The sequence below is a fragment of the Bubalus bubalis genome, chromosome 5 (assembly GCF_019923935.1).
Source record: "Bubalus bubalis isolate 160015118507 breed Murrah chromosome 5, NDDB_SH_1, whole genome shotgun sequence".
NCBI lineage: Eukaryota > Metazoa > Chordata > Mammalia > Artiodactyla > Bovidae > Bubalus > Bubalus bubalis.
Genome location: NC_059161.1, coordinates 118133812 through 118145865, shown reverse-complemented (window position 1 = coordinate 118145865; position 12054 = coordinate 118133812). Strand labels below are relative to the sequence as shown.

At 45.4% G+C, this 12054-nt stretch overlaps 1 protein-coding gene across 2 annotated transcripts in view; it reads left to right on the top strand.

The window, feature by feature from the left end:
* The first annotated feature begins 3202 nt into the window (after nucleotides 1-3202).
* Nucleotides 3203-12054, top strand: part of VPS37C (VPS37C subunit of ESCRT-I) — a 30433-nt gene continuing 21581 nt past the window's right edge. Inside the window, exon 1 of one of the 2 annotated variants that reach the window (XM_006061716.4) lies at nucleotides 3203-3338. The gene's annotated coding sequence lies outside the window, so the exon portion shown is untranslated. Of the gene's footprint in view, nucleotides 3339-3364; nucleotides 3545-12054 lie in introns of those variants that run through there. The other variant, XM_006061717.4, reaches the window with a different exon arrangement.

The following is a 12054-nucleotide window of genomic DNA, read 5'->3' as shown; positions in this document are numbered from 1 at the left end:
GGCTTTCCAAAAGTGGAGTATATGAATGACATTCTAAAGAATGTCAGTGATAGGAAACCCAAAACAACAGTGGCTTACAAAGGTGGTTTACTTCCTTTTGTACAAAAATCCAGGATGGGGAACACTTGTATACCTGTGGCGGATTCATTTTGATATTTGGCAAAACTAATACAGTTATGTAAAGTTTAAAAATAAAATAAAATTAAAAAAAAAATCCAGATGTGGGCATCCAGCAGTGTCATGGGGCATGGAGCTCCATGGTGTCAGGGCTCAGGCTCCCTCTCTTTTGTTGTGTGGTCAGGCATGACCTCTAGTCTCACGGTTACCTCATGGTTCAAGATGACTACTCTAGCTCAGGCTACTGTGTCCATATTCATGTTCTACCATTGTACCAGTAAGTTAAAGGATTGCAGAATATAAACTCAAGCCATCAGCAGTATTTTCTAAAACAAATACCAAATGAAAAATTACACCACAAAAAATGTTTATAACAAAAGGTTAAGATTCACTGTCTTGACCCTCCCTGCCCCCAGAAACAGTTTCAACCCAGCTCTCTGACAGCTGCTGTCAATGGGAGCGATGCTGACATTATGTTCAAAGTGAAACGTTTTCAAAACCAGCCACAGCATCCCTCAAAAGTGCTACCTGTGTCCCAGAAGGGGCAATAGCTGAGATGGCCCTCCTCACTGATTCCATCCCTGGCAGCCTATGAGGAACTCTTCATGAAAGTGAAACTGTAGTCGCTCAGTCATGTCTGACTCTTTGTGATCCTATCGATTGTATGTAGCTGCCAGGCTCCTCTGTCCATGGGATTTCCCAGGCAAGCGTACTTGAGCGGGTTGCCATTTACTTCTCGAAGGGATCTTCCAGACCCAGGGATGGAACTCACGCCTCCCACGTTGCAGGCAGGCTCTTTACCATCTGAGCCATGAGGGAATCTATGAGGGACTCTTCAAAGAAAGAGTAAACTCAGCTCAATAGTCAACAGTGATTATCTTAGCCAATCAGATCCACTCTCTCGAGAATTTGAAAAAGAAATCTGAGAGTATCCATTGAAAGGAAAGGTGTAACAAGAAAAAAGAATCAAATGAGGAGAATGAGGCCAAAAGTATTGCTGTTCCTGGCACTGTAGTGCCAGGTCTTAATTCAACATCGAATAAGATTTTCAATTTGGTCGGAAGATTTCCTTGGTCTAAGAAGCTCTCATCCTAGGGCACCACTTTTACAAAGCTGCAATTTTGGACACTGCTAAGAAGCAGACAGGGAACCGCTTCACCTCCAGGTCAGCTTGTCGAGTACAAGCTGCCTAGACAAGACAGCACTAGCAGCAGGGCCTTGCTTCATGGGGCACCAGCCCAGTGATTCTGGGCGAGTTAGGATGTATTGTCTAAGGTTGCCTGTTATTTTTTAAGCACTACCCACACAGAATGGACTAAATGTAACAAAGACCTTGGCAAGGAACCAGAGAGCAAATTGCCAACCTCTGTTGGATCATCGAAAAAGCAAGAGACTTCCAGAAAAACAACTACTTCTGCTTCATTGACTACGCTAAAGCCTTTGACAGTGTAGATCACAGCAAACTGTGGATAATTCTTAAAGAGATGGGAATACCAGACCACCTTACCTGCCTCCTGAGAAACCTGTACACATGTCAAGAAGCAACAGTTAGAACCAGACTAGGAACAACAGACTGGTTCCAAATTCAGAAAGGAGTACATCAAGGCTGTATATTGTCACCCTGCTTATTTAACTTATATCCAGAGCACATCATGTGACATGCTGGACTGAATGAAGCACAAGCTGGAATCAAGATTGCCAGGAGAAGCATCAATAACCTCAGATATGCAGATGACACCACCCTTATGGCAGAAAGTGAAGAGGAACTAAAGAGCCTCTTGATGAAAGCGAAAGAGGAGAGTGAAAAAGCTGGCTTAAAACTCAACATTCAAAAAACCAAGATCGTGGCATCCTGTCTATTTTCCATCACTTCATGGCAAATAGATAGGGAAACAATAAAAACAGTTAAAAACTTTATTTTCTTGGGCTCCAGAATCACTGCATATGGTGACTGCAGCCATGAAATTAAAAGATGCTTTCTCCTTAGAAGAAATTTGACAAACCTACACAGCATATTAAAAAGAAGAGACATTACTTTGCTGACAAAGGTCCGTCTAGTCAAAGCTATGATTTTTTTCCAGGAGTCATGTAAGGATGTGAGAATTGGACTATAAATAAAAGCTGAGCACCAAAGAATTGATGCTTTTGGACTGGGATGTTGGAGAAGCCTCTTGAGGGTCCCCTGGACAGCAAGGAGATCAAATCAGTCAATCCTAAAGGAAATCAACCCTGACTATTCATTGGAAGGACTGATGCTGAAGCTGAAGCTCCAATACTTTGACCACCTGATGAAAAGAACTGACTCCTTAGAAAAGCTCCGATGCTGGGCAAGACTGAACGCAGGAGGAGAAGGGGACGACAGAAGATGAGATAGTTGAATGGCATCACCGACTCGATGGACATGAATTTGAGTGAGCTCCGGGATTTGATGATGGACAGGGAGGCCTGGCGTGCTTCAGTCCACGGGGTCGCAAAGAGTGGGACACGACCAAGAGACTGAAATAAACAAATGAGGGCCTTGGGAAACAGGTTACTTTTCAGGAAGCTACTCAGTTGTTTTGAGGAGCCAGCCAGTCAGTTCCAGTTTGACAGCCACTGCTGTTTGCTTGGGGACACTTAGGACACTGATCAATTCAGTCCTGGCGTGGGGGTTCCCAAGTCTGAGCTCAGACAGTCGAGGGAGTCCCCTTGGTGCTGGAATTCCATTCGTTTCCCTTCGGGTCTCCTTTGGGCCACTTTGAGCCTCACCCTGAAGGTCAGGTACTGTTTGGAAGAAAAAAAAAAGAGACCATCTCTCTCCGGTCACAGCATCCGCGGAAACCTGCGCAGGCGCACTCGCCCAGGGCCCTCCAATGGATGGTGTCCCTTCTGGGGGCGGGTCAATGGCCTGTGGGCGCGGGGCCAGCCTCCCCTCTCACGGGAGGGATCTCGTGGGCCCTCCCGTGGGTGTGGTCCCCCGGGTGGCGGCGAGTGTTCCCGGGGGTGCTGGGGGCCGGGGGGCGGGGGGGGGGGGGGTGGTGGTACGCTATCGTGGTGACTCAGAGGCCTGCGGCGCGCCCAACGTGCTGCGGGAAGAGTGACGTGGGACTCGCCTCCCAGCGCCCGGACGTTGAAGGGGTCACTTCCGGCGGGAGGGGGCGGGCCTCGTCAATTCCGGAAATGTGGGCTTAGGCTGCGATTTAACCCCCCGACGGCTGTGGCGCCTGCGGAGGCGGCTTGGGGTACGTGAGTCGGACCTGGGGAGGGGCGAGGATGGGAATGGGGGCGGCGCTGGCCGTCGCTCCCGGCGCGTCCCCGGGCGTGCCCACTTCACCTGGCAAAGGCTGGTGATTGGGCGCGAGGGACGCGTGACTCCCGCCGGGACCGGCGTTCCTGCCCGGTGCAGTGGAACCGCGGGAAGGAGGCAGTACTCGAGCTCCCCGCCCAGGTCCGGTGTCCAGCCTCGCTTCACCCATCACTGTCCGCTTTTCTCCCTCCACCCCGTCCTTGAGCTCTTGCCGGTCACACTTCTGGTGACATTAGAATCAGGTTGCCCATCTCACAGGTGGGGAAAGAGGTATGAGTGCGGTGACTTGCCAGCGGCTGTCTGGCTCCAGAGTGGAGTCCAAATGACGCTCTGGTCTGTAACCCTTTGGGTTGTGCCCTTTCTCCAGGGCAGTGAGCATCGACCTTTGCAGCTTGGATCTGTTCTTATCCTGTATTCTTGTCCCAGCATCACTGACCAATCCCTAGTTCTGGGCCGGCAGGGTACAAAGGTCATTGGTGCTTGTGTATCTCCAAGGTGTCCCTGGTTCCTCCTGGGTTCCAAGAGGGTGGGTGAGTGGGTGTGTGTTTGACTCTGCACCTCAGGGTTTCAGCAAGTCAGTGCTTTCTCTGCTGCCCAGTATCTGGGTCACTCACCCTGAGAATGACCCATCTTAACTCTGGAAACTTCACAGACTTCGGCAGTGTCCTAGTGATACTACTGTTTGTGACTGAGGCCTTTCCCACCCTCTTCATTGGCTGCCTGCCTCTTACTCAGGAGTCCCATCTCCTACTGGTGCACCCAAGATGCTTTCACTTGACTGTCAGGTCTCTGACTGTTGTTGATCCTAGAGCTGCAGGTGGTGGTGACAGAGGGACTTGGGAAGGAAAGACTTTCGATGGTTGTTGTTCAAAGCCGTGACCCTGCGCAGCCTGAACTCTGGTTCTGGATGGGAGAGAGGACTTGCAGTGAAGTTCTGGACCCTGGAGTGAGAAAGTTAGCATTCTTGGCAGTCATAGTGCCTAGAAAAGCTTTTCCCCCTAGATCATGCCACACATCTGGCCTGATGCCTTTGTAGTTTCCATTAGATTGAAATTTTTCTTAGTAGATTTCATTTGGACAGCTTCTATGGCTCTTTTGTTTTATTTCAAGGTAGCAATAGCTCTGATTTTTTACCTTGCTGCCCTGTGCTTTTGGCAGTGTTCTAGGGGCTTTGTGAACATATAAGGATTCTGGAGAAGGCAATGGCACCCCACTCCGTACTCTTGCCTGGAAAATCCCATGGAAGGAGGAGCCTGGTAGGCTGCAGTCCATGGGGTCGCTAAGAGTCGGACCCGACTGAGCGACTTCACTTTAACTTTTCACTTTCATGCATTGGAGAAGGAAATGGCAACCCACTCCAGTGTTCTTGCCTTGAGAATCCCAGGGACGGGGGAGCCTGGTGGGCTGCCGTCTATGGGTCGCACAGGGTCGGACACAACCGAAGTGACTTAGCAGTAGCAGTTAGCAAGGATTCTGGAAACAGTTCAAGGTAGGTGGTGAACCCATTTTGCGGATGAAGTGAGGGAGACCTAGAGATGTTAGATGGAGTGCTGCAGCCATTAAGTGGCCACATTGGGAGTTTTAACCCGTGAGCCTTATTTCCAAGCTAATGTATTTGCTGGCTGTTAAGCATCTGTAATGCTTGTCAAAGATATGGATATTCTTTGAACATCTGGACACCTCCAGATATTCTTGCTTAGGTTCTCTAGGGCATGTTCTGTTCTGTGCTTAGTCACTCAGTCATGAGCAGCTTTTTGCAATCCCATGGACTGTAGCCCACTAGGCTCCTCTGTCTATGGAGATTCTCCAGGCAAGAATAATGGAGTGGATTGCCATGCCCTCCTCCAGGGGATTTTTCCGACCCAGGGATCAAACCCAGGTCTCCCGTATTGCAGGTGGATTCTTTACCGACTGAGCCACCAGGGAAGCCCAGAAGGACATAGGAATTTGTATTTTTAACGCTTGAACTCGGTGATTCTTACTGTAAGGCAAGTTTGGAAGCACTGCTTTACAAAAAAGGAGTTTGTAGATTTGTTGAGCTTGGAAGTGAAATTTTTCCTAAGGGGTCTTATTGTCTTTTTGCTTATTGCTATGTAATTTGCTAATCTGCTGTGAAAAGGGCATCAGAGTAACCACCTGTATGAATCATCTCTTGGACACTGTTGTCCAGTCCTGGTAGGGTTTTTCCAGACTGACCTAATCAGGTCAGCAAAGACCTTGTTTTAATCTGATTGGATCTCTGTCCGGAAATTGTTTAGTTTCTCCTTAGAGTTTGGGGTTTTCAGAAGGCTCCAGTTTATTTCTGCATAGTTGTGCCATGACAGAGAGATCTCTGTAAAGGCAACAGTGTCTCTGAGGTTTGGGGACTATAAAGGAGGTTTATTTAGTACGTGTTTGCTCCATTACATTTCTCTTCCTTTTCATTGGTTTATGTGAAAGGCTTGAGCAAACGCCAAACAGCTTGATTGTTGTGATTTAGCTGTGGCTTACAAGTGCAGTCCTTGGAGTTTAGGGTGGGGAGAAGAGGGCAGACTGAACCAAGAAAATGAAACAAATGACTCAGGTCAGGTATGCCTAGCATTGAAGACATGTAAGTCTTGCTAATTCGTCTGCTCCTTCCTGTGTGGAATTACAAGTAGTAAAAGAGGAAAGTCAGCATTATGCTATTATTTTGTTCTTCTTCTGTCTAGTGAACATTGATTTCTAAGTTAATTTTGTTGTAAACGGAGGATGTAGTTTGTGTGATTTGAATTGTTATAATTCACTTAAAACATTTAGGAGTGTTAGGTTCTTTTGATGAGCTGACCTCCTTTATCATGAAATGACCCTTTTAATCCCTGGTAATATTCTTTGTTCTGAAATCTACTTTGTGTTGTATTAATATAGCCAATCCAAATTAAAAACAATTAGTGCTAATGGATTGATATCAGAATATTTGAAGAACTTCTACAGCTCAACAATGAAAAAACAACCAGGTTAAATTTGACAAAGATCTTGAATAGACATTTCTCCAAGGATGATATACCGATGGCCAATAAGCACATGAAGATACTCAATATCACTAGTCATTAGGGAAATTCGAATCAAATGACAAGGAGCTACCACTTCTCACTCATTAGAATAACAGTTGTTAAAGAAAAAAGAAAACCATCTGAAGTATTGGCAACTGTTAGTGGCTCAGTCATGTCTGACTCTTTGCAACTCCATGGACTGTAGCCTGCCAGGCTCCTCCGTCCATGTAATTTTCCAGGCAAGAATATTGGAGTGGGTTGCCATTTCCTTCTCCGGGGGATCTTCCAACCCAGGGATTGAACCTGGGTCTCCTGCATTGCAGGCAGACTCTTTACCATCTGAGCCACCAAGGAAGCCCAGTGGCTCAGATGGATCCCTTTCTTGTATTGCTGGTGGAAATGTGTAAAGTGTACAGCTGCTGTGGAAAACAGTATGGCAATTCCTCAAAAAATTAAAGATAGAATTACCATGTGATCTAGCAATTCCAATTCTGAGTATATACCCTAAAGAAATGTAAACAGACTCAGGTATCTCTACACCAGTGTTTCCAGCAGCATCATTCACGATAACCAAAAGGTAGAAGCAACTCAAGGGTCCACTGACAGATGGATGGGTAAATGAATGTGATACCTGCACACAACAGAACGTCATTCAGCTTTAAGAATGAAGGAAAGTTTTGACAACATGGATGAAAGTTGAAGCAATAATGCTAAGTGAAACAAGTCAGTCACTAAAGGGTAAATGAACCTCCTAACAATGCAGAAGATTCCGGTTCAACCCTGGGTCAGGAAGAGCCCCTGGAAAAGGAAATGTCAACCTACTGTAGTATTCTTGCCTGGGAGATCCCATAGACAGGAGTCTGGCGGACTACAGTCCGTGGGGTTGCAAAGAGATGGTAGTGACTGAACAACAACCTCATATATAAGGTACCTGGAGTAGTAAATTCATAGAATCAGAAAGAAGAGTGATGGTTGTCAAGGGCACAGGAGAGGGAGGAATGGGAGTTAATGTTTAAGAAGTACAAGTTTCAGTCTGAGATAATAGAAAAGTTCTGGAGGTAGATGGTGGTGAAATACAACAGTGTGATGTATTTAATGTTACAAAACTGTACACATTAAATGTTTTAAATGGAAAATGTTATGTATATTTTACCACAATTAAATAAATGGATAGGTATTTTAAAAATTAGTGTTTGTGTGGTGTATCTCTTTACATCCTTTTGCTTTTGAATTGTTTGTGTCTTTACATTTAAAGTGAATTTCTTGTAGGCAGCATATAGATGAGCTTTGCAGTTTGTAAATTCAGCCTTATAATTTCTGCCTTTTAATTGGGATATTTAGGCCATTTACTTTTAATGTGATTATTACTGTAGTTAAGTTTAACTCTGAAAGTCTTTGTACTGCACCATCTTGCTTCAGATCATGCATTTTAATTTAACCTGAGCGTGTCAACTGGGATGTTTTCCATACAATTCCCTCTGACAGGTGTGCTCTGAGTCCAGGATGAAGTGTGAGTCTACCCATCTGGAGAACATCGTGTCAGAGTCTCCTCAGTGGGGTGCAGTCAATCACCTGAGGGACAGGCCTTAGGTGTGAGGCACATGGGATGCTGGGTGCTGGGGCCTGGCGGATTCTCTTTTCACTGTGTAGTGCTGTGCATGGGGATCTGCTGGCATCTGGGGCCCAGGGTACAACTCTGTGCCAGGTTTACCTCTGATGGGTTAACTCTGGTTGGATTTAACTCTATCATCTTGCTGTTTGTTTTCAATCTGTCCTATGTTTTTTCTTCTTATATCCCCCCTTTTTTTTTCTGAGTAATTTGGGATCGAGTAGTTTTTTTTTTTAATTCCATTTTTTATTGCCTTTGTCAGTTTATTAGGTTTTTTTTTTTTTTTACGTAGTTGCTTTAAGATTCATGATATGTGTCATAACTTGTCATAGTCTACAAGCAAGTGATCTTATATTATTTTACATGTAGTATAAAAACCTTACCATAGTATATTCTCATTTCCTCCCTCGTGGCCTTTATACTCTTGTTGTCATACATGTCACTAAGTCAATTATATTTTTCTCAGCATTTTAAGATGTGGTTCTGGTGTCTTTTGGCTTGCATTGTTTCATATGAGTAATCTGTTGTCATTTTTATTTTATGAAGTTCACCTGTTCATTCGCTTTTACTTCTGGCTACTTTTATGACTAATTTTAAATGATTGAATTATTATGTGCCTTGGTTAGTTTTGGGCTTTCCTTGTGGCTCAGCTGGTAAAGAATCCACCTGCAATGTGGGAGACCTGGGTTTGATCCCTGGGTTCAGAAGATCCCCTGGAGAAGGGAAAGGCTACCCACTCCAGTATTCTGGCCTGGAGAATTTCATGGACTGTTTAGTCCATGAGGTCACAAAGAATCGGACATGACTGAGTGACTTTCACTTTCACTTTTTGGGTCGTTTTCATATTTCTTGTGCTTGAGTTAATTGAGTTTTTGTATCTGTGAATTTAAAGCTTTCATCACATTTGGAAATTTTTCAACTAGTCATTCTTTAGGGATTTTCTCTATTCTCTCTCCCCTTTTTGGAAAATGCCGTCACATGTATTTTAGTATTCTTAAAGTTGTTCCACAGCTGTCTGATGCTGAATTTACTTTTTCCCCAGTTTGTGTATGTATGTGTGTGGTTGGTTTTGCATAGTTTCTGTTTCTTCAAGTTCATTGATCTTTTCTTCTGTAGTGTCTAATCTGCTGTTATTTCCTTATGGCATGTTTTTTATATCAGACATTTGTAGTTTCCATTTCTAGAAGTTTGATTTGGGTCTTTTATTTTTTTGTCGCTGCTTAACATGCTTAATCTTCTTTTGCATTTTGAGTATATGGAAGATAATTACAGGAACCATTTAATGTCCTTGTGTGCTAGTTATATTATCTATATTTTTGAATCTGTTTCTACTGATTGGTTTTCCCCTCATTATAGGTTATATTTTCTTCTTGGTATATTTGAAAATTTTTGTTTCTATGTTGAATGTTGGGAATTTTGCCCTGTTGGGTTCTGGTTACTTTTGTATTTTTATAAATAGTCTTGGAATTGTTTGAGGACAGTTAAGTTACTTGAAAATGGTGTGATCTTTTGAAGGCTTACTGTTCACCAGTGATAGCTGAGACCAGCCTTTATACCAGCATTAATTATCACACTACCAAGCAACGCCATGTTCAGTGCCCTACTGATGTTCTGTGAGTTACGAGGTAATTCCACTCTGGTGGGTTGGGGCACAAATTAGTCTTGGCTCAATGTGAAGCTCAAAGATTGTTCGCTCTAATCCTGACCAGTACTGTCAACACTCAGCAGAAACCTGGAGGGGGATCTCCTGCAGATTTCCACAGATCTCTCTGTGTGTATCTCTCTCCTGTGAACTCTGACTACCTAGAGTCCCAGCTGTCTCTTCCCAACTTGGGGAGACTGTTGGACATTTCCTGGATATCCCCTCCCTGTGCCATGGCCTGGAAACTGTCTATAGAGTTGGGACAAGAAGAACTAACCTCGTTTGCTCTGACCCTCTGAGGAATCCATCCTCTGTTGCCTCAGATCCAGTGTCTGGAAACTGTTGTTACATTTACTTTGTCTGGTTTGGAGTTGTTTGAAGCAGCAGAGTAAGTCTGGACCCTGCTCCTCTAAGTCTGCCAAAAACAGAAGGTCCCCCTGTTGTCAGCACTCACTGGAGACCTCGTGCATGCATAGGCCTTGACCTTGGTGCGTGCAGGCAGACGTGAATGAGACATATGCTGGGCTCTTGGGAATCTCCCAGTCTTGCTGGAGAATCATGCTGATTCCTACATAGACATTTCTGCATGGTGTGTTGGGCTTCTCTGGTAGCTCAGTAAAAAATCCACCTGCAGTGTAGGAGATCTGGGTTCAATCCCTGGGTTGAGAAGATCCCCTGGCAAAGGGAATGGCTACCCAGTCCAGTATTCTTGCCTGGAGAATTCCATGGATAGAGGAGCCTGGAAGGTCCATGGGCTTGCAAAGAGTTGGACACCTGAGTGACTAATACTTTCACTTCACTTCATGTAAAGAGCACCATGGGAGGGCAGGATGATGTCTTTGGGGAAAGAGCAAGGAATACTTCGTAGATAGCTGACAATAAGGGATCACCAGGCATTTTCAAGCTGGAGAAGGCATAAGGAAGAAATTCCAGGCTAGGTGGACAGAACAGTAAGAGCAAAGACAGAGCAGCAAAACTTGGGGTTCCTAGAGGACAGGGTCCCCATCTTATTGATCTTTTTAGATGCGGAATATTTGCCAGGTGATCAGAAGCTTTTAGTTTGTTCTGGGAATAGGTAGAACAGAGAGTCAAGTGGAGTCCACAGCCCATGGAGGCGTGGAGGGAGATATAGCTGGAAGAGGAGGCTCAGGCTCTGCTGGTGCAGGGCCTTGAATGCCAAGCTGAAGAGCACAAGATTTTGAGCGTGATACCAAACACTGGGTGTTTTAAAAACCAGTTTTCAGCAGCCCTGATTGACTGTGTTCTCTGTATTTTCCTGGGGGATGTGGAAGAGTGCTGGAGAAGGCTGAGTCTGCTAAAACCAGTCAGGAAGCTGCCAGAGACCTTGGTTCCTGTGGCTCCTGTGCACTAGGAGGGAGGGGAGTCTAGAGCTCACTGTGGTGCTGATACAGCTCAGCCCTGTCTCACCTGTGTGGTGATGGCCTCTGTAGATTGCTGCCTGAGTCATGAGTAGAGTTGAGGAGGCTCAGGCCTGGTTTCTCTTTTTCCGTGACTACACTATTGCCCCGCCCCAGCCCCGACAACGCACCTACCTGCCTCTGCTGGACCCAGAAATTTGTAGGGTCAGACATGGCTGGCAGAGGGAGGGTCTGGATCTGGCCTCACTCTATACCAGCCTAGGATGGCCCCAGGTCAGCTTGGAGAATGAGGCCCCTCATCTTGGAGGTAAAACAGACCCACTAGCATGACCCTGTACAGATTCCTATTATTTGCCCTGAGTGTGTCTTTGGCTTAACCTTCATCTTGATCCTTGGGTTGGTTGAACCTGTTTGCTCAGCCTGGTCTGCAGATGAGAAAGTGTGGGGTGGGGTGGAAGACTGCCAGCCGCAGAGCGAGATCCTTTCTGAGTCATCTCAGCAGTTGGGATGGAATAAAAAGAAATGAAAGTTCGATGTGAAGTAGCTTAGGATGTTTTTATTTTCACATCAGAGCCACAGGGCAGACAAGCAGGAGGCTTCTCTTAAGTGGTTGGGCTGTGTTTTACTGTCGGGAAGTTTCCAGAATGGACTACTTGTTAGATGGCCTATTTTTTTGGCCATCGTATTTACTGAAGCTGAATGCTATTGATCTGAGTTCCATCCAGCCATCTGAGTTCTGTCATTCTGTTGACTGATGTGATCTCTGGAGAAATCTGAGGTTTTTTCTCCTTAGCGTCCATGTGAGAAGGGCTTGAGTTAAAACATCAGAATGGGCTGAGTGTGGGAACTCAGCCATGGTAATAAGAATCATGACCCTTTATTGAACCTGGCCTGAGAACAGAGCGTTAGTTTTCCCTGGGACCAACTCATTTGTCCTTGTAAAACTCCTGTGTTACAGGTGAGACTGAGGTCTAGGGGGATGAAGTAAGCCGCCTCTGCCCCTCCTTACT